An 11,010-nucleotide genomic window follows, 5' to 3' on the forward strand; every position below is an offset into this window, starting at 1 on the left:
TTCTTTGATCAATTTCTTATTTAAGCTATCGAATTTATCTTCTAAGTTTTAATATCCTTACTTCACTAATCTGTTTATTTCTGGTTCCTTGTAGGTCAATGACCATTATTAAAACTAGACTTTTTAATTCTCAGTCCAAAATTTCAACTGTTTCAATATTTCAGCTACTGAGAGATTATGAAAATTTGGAGGAACCTTAGTTTTTTACATTTTCTATGCTGTAATCTGTGCAGATTGGGACCAATTCCTCTTCCAGTTTTTAATGAGGTTCTTTTAGTGGGCAACCTTCTTTTATTTTTGCAATCATGTTCAACACCCAAAAGAGAGAAAGCCTATAGCAGTAATAAAAACAATTCAAAATAAAACTAGGTTTTGGTTTTTTTTTTTTTTTTTTTTTTTTTTTTTTTTTTTTTTTTTTTGGTCTTTTGAGACAGGGTTTCTCTGTGTAATTTTGGTGGTGCCTGTCCTGGATTTCACTCTGTAGACCAGTCTGGACTTGAACTCAGAGACCCTCCTGGCTCTGCCTCTGGAGTGCTGGGGTTAAAGGCATGCGCCACCATCGCCCAGCCAAGACTAGGTATTTAAACATAGTTGAAAACTATCAGCTTTATTCACAGTAAGGTTTAGTGCAAAGGAGTGAGTTTGCTTGTAGAATTAGCAGGAGTTTAAAAATTATCAAAGTTTCTATTTTCTCATACAACGAATTTATGTTTAAAAGTAAGAAAGACATACAAGAGGAGAAGAGATTATTTATGGGGAGGAGATAGACAATTGAGATTGAGGAAGAGAGATGAGAGAAGATAACAGAAGGTGGACATGAGCAAAGTTCAATGCTATTGATATGAAAATGTCATAGCAAAACCCATTACATTTTATGCTTACTTAAAGCGTTAAAGTAATAGAATTAAAATTATAAATAATAAAAGTGTTAATAGTTAAGTGATAAAATGAGGTTGAAAAAGGAAAGAGAGAAGAAGCAAGACTGGAAATACACATGAAGTTACAAAAGCAGAACGAAGATGAAGGTAAAAAAAAATCATTTTGAGGGTCTGCAAAATAAAACAATACAAAATAAGGCAAATCCAAAGGCTGGTTAGTGTTTGTTCTTTTCTGAGGAGATAAAATCAGGAGTCTCCAGGTTCTTCTCATTGTATTTAGTTACTTAGAGTGAAGGTGGAGTGGGAGGAGACTAAGCCACTTTCTGTCTGGAAGTCTAAGCAGGTTAGGCTAGAAAAGGGCTCTTTGGAAGGTGAGCTTCACCCTGATTTTTCATGCATGCATGTTACTATGAGCACACTGAGCTGGGTTTCTACTGATGCTTCTGTATCCAGGTATAATAATGTAGGGGAATCAGAGACCACCCTTATTCGTTCTCACAAGCTGAATCTGAGGATCCCCAAACTGGATGCCTGTCACACAATGTGAATATGACCGTGAGAAATATCCTCAATACCAAATGTCTTTGATGTTCTGAGAAAGTAGCATTCAAACCAAAGCAAGTTGCACTGGTAGGTGAGGAGATGGGCATTCACTGACTCTCCATGGCCTGGATGTGCTCCATACTCACACATAGATGTTCTCCCCAGAGATCAGGCTGAAGTTCTGCAAATACAGCATCTCTCGGTTATCCTTTGTACTGCAGTCTCCCCATACTCTATCTAAACTAACCTGTGCTGAGCATCAGTGTCTCAGTCACTACCAGGTTTCTTGGCTCTGACTGGTTTCTGTCATGAACTCTTGCTTAGCTACTGGAGATAAGGACATCTGGAACTTGGAGAAATAAAATGTGATAAGGGTCTTCTGTTCTCACAGCTGAAAGTCTTGATGATAAAACTCTTCCAATATGATGTTTCCACAGCAGTACCATTAAGTGTGTGCTTTCACAGTACTACACTGTTGATGGAGTTCATCTAGGCAGCATTTCTTTCTGTTAAGTCCCGCTATCAAGAGACCATTCTCTTTTTTCCCCCAACATTTTCTATGGTATCTTATGTTAGGGTCTTCTGAGTTCTTTTGATATTGCTTGTATGAATATGAATATACAAATATGTAACAATAATAGTTATATATGAATTTGAGGAGGGGGAAGATATGGGAGAAATTATAAATGGGGAGGGAGGTGTAGCTGGAGAATTTTTCTCCAGCTCCCACCGCCAAGTCCCGCCAGTCCCGGAGCCCACTTATAAAATAAACACACAAACTCTTACATTATTTAAACTGCTTGGCCATTAGCTCAGGCCTATCATTGTCTAGCTCTCACTCTTATATTCAGCCCATTTCTATTAATCTTTACTTTGCCACGTGGCTCGTGGCTTACCGGTACTTTACATCTTCCCTGTCTTGGCAGGGGCTCCAGCCGGTCTCTCTTTCCTTCCTCCTTCCTCAATTCTCCTCTCTCCTTGTCCCACCTATACTTCCTGCCTGGTCACTGGCCAATCAGTGCTTTATTTATATAGAGCAATATCCACAGCAGGGAGGAGTGGAAATGATGTAAATGCAACACTCAAGAAATTCTCAACAATAATTTAAAGAAAAAAAAAGAAAAGAAAAAACAGGGAATATTAATACAACTGTCCTTGATTTGGATGCTGTCATTGTGCCAAATATATTGTCATTTGTAGCAGAAAGTAAGTTGATCTTTATTTTTATTCTTCAAAAGATTATACTAACCATGCTTCAAACCACAAAGAATTATAGTTCATAATACCCAATTTTTAACTTGTTTTATAGTCCATCAAGATGGGAATATCACCTTAGGGTACAATTTATTTTCCTTATCATAAAATTCTGCCACCATTAGAAACTTCATATAAATAAAAAAATGAGCTCCCTGCAGAGGTAATGAGAGCAAACTTGTTCAATCTTCCTTCTGATGTGTCATTTTGGCTTTTTTGACAGTTGAAGATACTAAATTGCAATCAAATGCCTTTAGCACAGTAGTGAAAAATGCAAGCATTAAGCAAATTTCTTCACATGAAATAATTAACAGTGTGCAAAGATTTGACTCAGTGGTTTATAAAATGTAAGAATCTGATCTAAAAAAATAGAATTACAAAGCATGAGAAGCATATGTCATTAGGCTGACTGGGGAAATGGACTCACATATTCTCTGGTTTGTTTGTCTTATCTGAATTCATTTACTTTTAAAGGAAATAGAATTTCATCTAGAGAGATAGCTCTTCAAGAGGACCTGACTTCACTTCCTAGCACCTAGGATGGGCAGCTCACAACTGCAGGTCACTCCAACTCCAGGGAATCCAACATCCTCTTCCACTTTCAGAGAACAGCCACACACACTCCAGACATTAATTCCTACAGATACACACATGCCAGCAAAATAAATAAATAGATAAATAAATCTTGTTTATCAAGAAATCAAAACACAAAGCACATTATTCTTCTCTGATGATTTGTAGAAATGACAACCTTATTCTCTAGGCATAAGTGACTTTGTCTGTAAGAAGCAGGAGGCCGAAAGGGAAAAGTATTACAAAGATATAGAATGATTATTAACTGAACCACTGAATTCAGTTCAGCCAATTCTGAAGATGTTTTAATTAAAATTCAGCACAAAAGCATTGCAACACAAATGTGTAAATGAAAAGGTGATTTTAATGTAGGTATTTTCTTAAAGTTTATTTTAATCTGACACTGTTGGATTTGTTAAATATACAGATAGAATTGAAACTGAATATTGAAGAAGAATTATTCCCTATTTTGTTGTTGTTACATGTCTGTGTATGTGGTGGGGAGGTACATTCAAAGGCAAAAGGCAACCTTGGGTGACATCCACCTTGTATTTTTAAAACATCTAGAACTCTCTGGTCTACAACTTATAGTAGGTTAATGAGACTAGCTATGCCCAAGGATCTGTCTATCTCCACTTAACAAATGATAAGATTACAAGTATGTGCACAATATCTGAATTTTTTATATGTTGGTTCTAGACATCAGTCTCAGATCTCCATGCTTATGCATCAAGCACTTTACCAACATCCCCCAGCCACAATAGTTGTTTGCAATAAGGCACTCAACAACAGCAATACCCCTTAAATTGGCTCCTTTAAGCATAGTCTCTGGGAAAAATGGTTACACTTTGGGATTTTAGAGACAAGACATAAAATTTTACTCTAGGCAGAATGGTCTATCATAGACCAATAGAATTACTTCTCTCCGAAATTGCACTTACTATTAACAAGAGAAAAAAAATCACCAGAACTGATAAAATGTTGTAACCCCACACATTTTACAGGAATAAAAGAAAGTATGCATACTACACAGTGTGCTTTAAATGTACAAAAAAAAACAAAATTATTGCTTTATTTGCAACAGAAGGAAAGCATAAAACCTAAGTGTTTTTATATTTTACTGTGGAAAAAATGGCAGGTGGTCCACAGGAATCTCATGTTGCACTTCCCAATCACCCTCCATCTGCACCACTTTTCCTTGTTGCCATCCATGTCCATGACTCATATGTCTGGAGACTAAGTTTTCACTGGAGCAAATTTCTCAAGATGTCTACAACATTAAATATCCTGACTTACTGTCTTGTGCTCCATCGGTATGTCAGTAGCTCCTGATTAATTTCATTACATGGCCCAAGGGTGAAGCAGATGTTTTTGTTGATTTTATTTATTTGCTTTCATCTTAGTGCCTTCTGTGATGCAATTCACAACCATGGAATGTTGCAAATGCTTGCTTATCATTATGAGCAAAGAGTTTTTAAATAGGTTTTTACTTTAGTATCTTATAACTTCTGAAAATACATCTACTTAGTAACACTCTAAAGATCTAGTAATTTATATGAATTATGTTTCACTAAGCGTAGTAACACAGCACAGTTTTGATTTCATATTTAATCTATAGATTGTGAAATTTAATGTGCATGAGGCTAAGAACTACTTCACATTCTCTTGAAAGGGAAGACAGGAGCCAGGCCACAGTCCAGATGTGCCAAGCTCTAAAGATTCTGTATCTAACCCAAGTACCATCATACCAATAAAAAAGGAAACACACAATTGCCATTTCATGGGTAGAAAAAATGTTCAGTGAACATCCTAAAGGAGCACCTTTAAGAAGTTACTAGGTTTAGGAGAGGTCACAAGAATGAAATTTACATGATGTCATGAAACCTTTAAATCCGTCCCCTCCTCTTTCCTCTGTAAACACTTACCAGAGAAAAACATGTGAGGAAATAACCCAGAAGAGAATCCTCACCAGAAATATAACTGTGCTGCCCACCCCATCTTGGACATCTCACCTCCTGAGCAAGTAGGGATAAACGTTGGTTGCTTAAGCCACCTAATCTATGGTAAATATTAGGGCAGCTTAAAGTAGCTAAGATGTGGGTGTTTAATTAGTTTTTGTTAGGTTCAAGAATGAGATGCCAATTTGTTCATAAAAGAATGGTTAAAAACTAACATCTGAGAATATCAGAAGTTTAAAGTAAGTCAGTTATCAGAAATTCTCAAGTATCAACAGAAGAAATATAAATTGATATAAGGTTTTAGAAGATGAATTTCTTGCCATCAACTATAATACAATGTGTACTTACCCTAAGATCCAGTTACATTATAACAGCAAGTTATAACCATTCCAATTTTACAGTTTACAGTAATTTCTGGACTGTGACAAAGATATGCAAAAGAATATTAATAGCAGTGTTCTTAACAGAGAATTAGAATAAGTTGTGTGCTGCTGTTTTCCAGTGCTTGGGATTAACCCAAGATCTGAATTCTAGGTATTTCTACCATTAAGCTATACCCCCTGTCCTTGCAATGAACATTTTTTTTCAGGTTGAGTTACTCTATAAATAGCATGCATTATTGATAACCTGTCAAATGTATCTATTCTTTTTCCTCATGTATCTAATAAGAAATAAATAGCACAACTTAAATGTATGAGTTACCTCAGGATTTGAGGGGTGCTTCCTCACTAACCCACACAATGAGTCAGTCGGATCACCATGTCCATATCTGCCAGCACTGTGGTCAACCAGTCCAAGCCCATGTTATTAAAAAGCTAATACTGTAAAGTTTGAGTTAGCAAAGAAAGATACGAGGACTGTGAGTCACAAATTAATAAATGCAATCACAGGAGGATTGATTGCATTGTCCGAAGACAGCATCAGTAGATGTCACAGTCAAAATTTCAATATGCTTTCTCTTGCCCTAAATTTGTTCTTCTTACAAACCAGTAACAAACAAAATAAATACTTTAGGAACAGCAAAATAAATCCTTAGAGAAACAAAGAGTAAAAGTAATGAAATAATGAGTTTCAAACACCAGTGTTTCCATATAGCAGAAGCCAAATCAGAATGAAGAATCCACATGCAGATTTAGGTGCTCTCCCAACCTTCTTGGTATAAAGAAGGTTGTGATATGTCCTGGAGGTATCCACACAAAATAAGGATGGAGATATGACTTTTCCTCGCAGAAAGGTGGTAATATTTATGCAATATTAACTATTTTTAATTATGTAATTATGTTCAAATAACCAAAATTTTTAAAGGTTAAAGCTAAAAATAATTATAGTGTTAAAGAAAATGATATAACTAGTGCTTCTTATGTTTGTCTAATTCTAAATGTAACATAAAGTGGTATTATTTGGTTATAAAGGTCATTCGAGAATTAGAGGCTTGAGTTGAAATTCAAAGATTTCTTCCAGTACAAACTCCAAGAATTTAATTACTTCTTCCTAAAGTATTAGATTAGGACTGCTAATTTGGTCCAAAACATCATAGCTGGGGATACTGGCACTCACAGAATGACACATAATGTTATTTTATTAAGATTCTTTGAAAAAGATCAGTTGGCATTTCTAGAAGGTTCCAAATCATATGGCCCTCAAAGATGATGAAATGTACTATGTTGAGGTGACATTACAGTAGAGCAGTGACAATAAGTGGAAAATAGAAAGTTATAAAATATTCCTGGCACCTCAAAACCATGGCCTTCTCTTACCTACTTCTGTGGATCTAGACAAGTTTCCTTAAATTCATTGGCTTCTCTTTTCTCATGCATGAAACTGAAAGGGTAAATCACTGTCTCATCTACAACAAAGCTTTGCTAGTAGGATTGAAATAGTTACTATCTATCAGTAATTTTTGCTTCTTTTAAATCTTTCATTAGACATTGAAAATAATTTGGATGGTTGCTCTTCCAGGGATGGTGCTTAGTGGCACTCAAAATGGTCGAGTATTTGACATACCATCATTGGCTTTCCTACAATACAGCCTCTCACAAAACCAGGCTGTCTCTAATCCCTCACAACAGGACTGTTTGCCTTTATACCAAGAAAGTTGGGAGAGCACCTAAATCTGCATGTGGTGTGTGTCTAGGCAGACTCTGGGGACCGTGCTGGGAGACCTAAGGTCCTTATGAGATTGTCTAAGATAAAGAATCATGTCAGCAGGGCCTGTGTGGTTCCATGTGTGCCAAATGTGTCTGTGATAGGATCAAGAAGGCTTCCTTATTGAGGAGCAGAAAATTGTTGTGAACATGTTGAAGGCACAAACAGAGTCAGAAAGAGAAATATAGAGCTTTAAGGAATAAAAATAAATGCTTGGCCTGTGAAAAATATATAATATGGAAGATTTATTTCACAAGATTCCCCCCATATTTTAAATAGTTAACATTGTACAATATATTAGAAATGTGTCCAATCCACAACTATTGCTGACATACTGAACAGTATGTCAAATGTTATGTTAGACACTGGCAATACATAGGTCAGGAAAGCCTGTTTTTTCAAGTCTAGCATGAGTGAGAAACAGACAAGCAAATATGTGATAAGAACCATTGATTAGATGGACTAATCACTACAAAAGAGAGTAACAACAGAGAAAAGTCACTCAAAAGGGTGATGACGGGTTTGTGTTTGTACGGAGTTTAAGCAGCCAAGGAAATAGAAAAGGAAAGCAGCTTGATGAAACAGTGTGTAACAAGTAAGATGTGGCGTCTTCTGAAGAAGCTCTGGGAAGCTGAGTGAAGGGTGGGAAGAAAATAAGCAATAAGCCTTGATACATCATCTTGTCACAACACTTAGCAATGAAATAATGGCCTGATACAGAACAAATTCTAAGACTGGTGCACAGGAGAGAAGACCTTTGCCAGCTACATCAAACGGAACATATAGATAACTGAGAAAATGTCGAAAATCAGATAATCCATATTATAAATGGGCAAACAAAATGAGTCAACAGTTTCAATAATAAAAATATGCATGACTCATAATTATAGGAAAATAGATTCAATATCATTAGTTATCAGAGAAATGAACATCAATACTGTACTAAAGTTCCATCTCACCCCAGTCAAAATGACTATCATTAAGAAAACAAACAATAAATTTTGGCAAGGATATGGGGGAAGAGGAAACCTTATGTACTTCTGGTAAGAATATAGATTGATATAGTAATTATGAAGACTAATGTAGAGGTTACCCAGGAAGCTAAAAATAGAACTACCTCAGGACCTAGCTATGCCCATCCTGTATATATACCTGGAGTAATTCAGCATGCCACAGAGATACTCATCCATCTGGTGTACACATCCATGGACAACTGAGTAAACACACATATATATATATATATATATATATATATATATATATATATATATATATATATATATATGACAGCAGCAAGGACTCTTTGTAACAGGTATGTGAATATGAACAAAAATACTGTGAAATAAATGTATGAAAATATAACAAACCCCATTGTTTTGTACACTAATTTAAAAGTAGTGTGTTTGTGTTTTAGTAATGGCCCTCTGCAGCCAGCTGTATGCAGTGGAATGGTTCAGTGGCATATCAAAAAGTCAGAACTCAAAGCCCATCTGTGACAGCTTTGATGAGCATAATGAGGACCAGAGCCAAAGCATCAGCACTGAGAGCAAAGTGAAGGGCTGAGGTCACAGAGATAGTAGGAAAAGAATCGATGATAACTAAGTGGATTGAGGAAAAAGAAAATCACAGGTGACATCAACACAACAGAAAAGCCAATATTAATGATTGGATCTATCTGATGGAATGAACTATGCTTAATGTGTTATCCGTGTAAAACATCAACACAGCTATGCACATACTTATAATGACCATATACTTTGTCATGATGGTATCTATGTTCTCCTGACTTATAGTTTACCCCAATGCATTAAATTCTATTCTGCTTTATACAGTACTTCCCTATTCAACTCAGGGTAGGTGTTCTTTCCTGAACCTTTTCTTCTGGTTCATTTCTGAATTTTTAAAAATATTACTGTGCAAGTCCCATGTTGGATGGTGTCCTTGAGACGGAGGGTGTGGAGGAGTGCTGGGAAATGCTGTTTTCTGGATGTAAAACAGCTATTACACTCATGAACTATTCATATCAACTGTGGTTACCCACACAATCACAAGACCTGTACAAGATCAAGCCAGCCAAAATTCCAGGGAGACAAGAGGGTTTACTCCTGACCTCATACATTAATAAAGAGGAGCTATCGGTACTGACACCTGCTAAGGATGGGCTAGTCATTCTTTAGATGGTGTTCCCACTGGTAGGTTTTGATATCACTGGTAAAAGCCTCACACCAACACACATACAGGCAATACAAAATGGACCTAGTGGGCTATTAAAAACATGGGCAAGGGAGATGAAGTTGGAAGGGACTTATTGGAAGAGATACATGGGAATTGGATGAAGGAGATGGTGTATAGATATGATCATATTTTATTGTATACTTGCATGAAATAAAGAGAATTTATAATTTTAAAATGTCATTTTACTGTATTTTCTTTCAATTGCCAATACACAAATCCAAATGAAGTTAGAAAATATTTTCTTTCCATGTATCAGATTTGTTCTCTTTGGCATACAATACCTCTCTCTTTGGAAGTGATTTCCTTTCTCGGTGGGTTGGCATAAGAGAATTTCTACTTGAATTTGACCTTTCCAAATCTCTGCCACTGCACCAACACATCACAGCTTAACCGAAAAAGCTCATCTAAATTCTTTTCCCAGCTTTAAACCCTTATAATTTAAGAACCTCAAGTTCCCAACATTAACAATATCATTTACCGTGACTAGTTTCTGGCACTTAAATATATCTCATGTAGCATTTTGGTTACTTTTTTAAACTAGTGTCAAAGCTTGACAACATGACTGCTATATATCATGATAAATGCGTATTGACTAATTCTTAAATATTTGTCAATATTGTAAAATAGTTGTTATTCAACTATTGTTCATTCAAATACATTGATGTGGCTCCAGATGGTACTGCAACAGTGCAGTTTTTAAATCTGGGACATAGCTCTTGCTTACACATAATAGAAGGCAACCCTGTCTTAGGCAGTATTCAAAGTCAAGGGTAGGCTTGGCAAAGAACACAAGTTCTGGGGTGAGCAGTAGACACCAGCCTCATGGCTGTCCTCCAGACTGTGCAGTGGACACCAGCCTCCTGGCTGTCCTCCACTCCACACTGTGCAGTAGACACCAGCCTCATGGCTGTCCTCCACACTGTGCAGTGGACACCAGCGTCATGACTGTCCTCCACACTCTGCAGTAGACACAAGCCTCATGGCTGTCCTCCACACTCTGCAGTAGACACAAGCCTCATGGCTGTCCTCCACACTGTGCAGTGGACACCAGCCTCATGGCTGTCCTCCTCCACACTCTGCAGTAGACACAAGCCTCAGGGCTGTCCTCCACACTCTGCAGTAGACATAAGCCTCAGGGCTGTCCTCCACACTCTGCAGTAGACACAAGCCTCAGGGCTGTCCTCCACACTCTGCAGTAGACACAAGCCTCAGGGCTGTCCTCCACACTCTGCAGTAGGCACCAGCCTCATGGCTGTCCTCCACACTCTGCAGTGGACACCAGCCTCATGGCTGTCCTCCACACTCTGCAGTAGACACAAGCCTCCTGGCTGTCCTCCATTCCACACTACGCATGGCTGCTCTTGCCACTGGTGCCGTGTACAGAGCTATCTCCTGCTGCTACCCACTAACTACACTCAATTTCT

The 11,010-nt window shown here is 37.2% G+C and overlaps 1 pseudogene; it reads left to right on the forward strand.

Moving 5' to 3' along the window:
- Positions 1 to 7,189: 7,189 nt before the first annotated feature.
- On the forward strand, positions 7,190 to 7,539 carry LOC131914610 (large ribosomal subunit protein eL34-like; annotated as a pseudogene).
- The last annotated feature ends 3,471 nt before the right edge of the window (positions 7,540 to 11,010 follow it).

This window comes from Peromyscus eremicus, chromosome 7 (genome assembly GCF_949786415.1).
Source record: "Peromyscus eremicus chromosome 7, PerEre_H2_v1, whole genome shotgun sequence".
NCBI lineage: Eukaryota > Metazoa > Chordata > Mammalia > Rodentia > Cricetidae > Peromyscus > Peromyscus eremicus.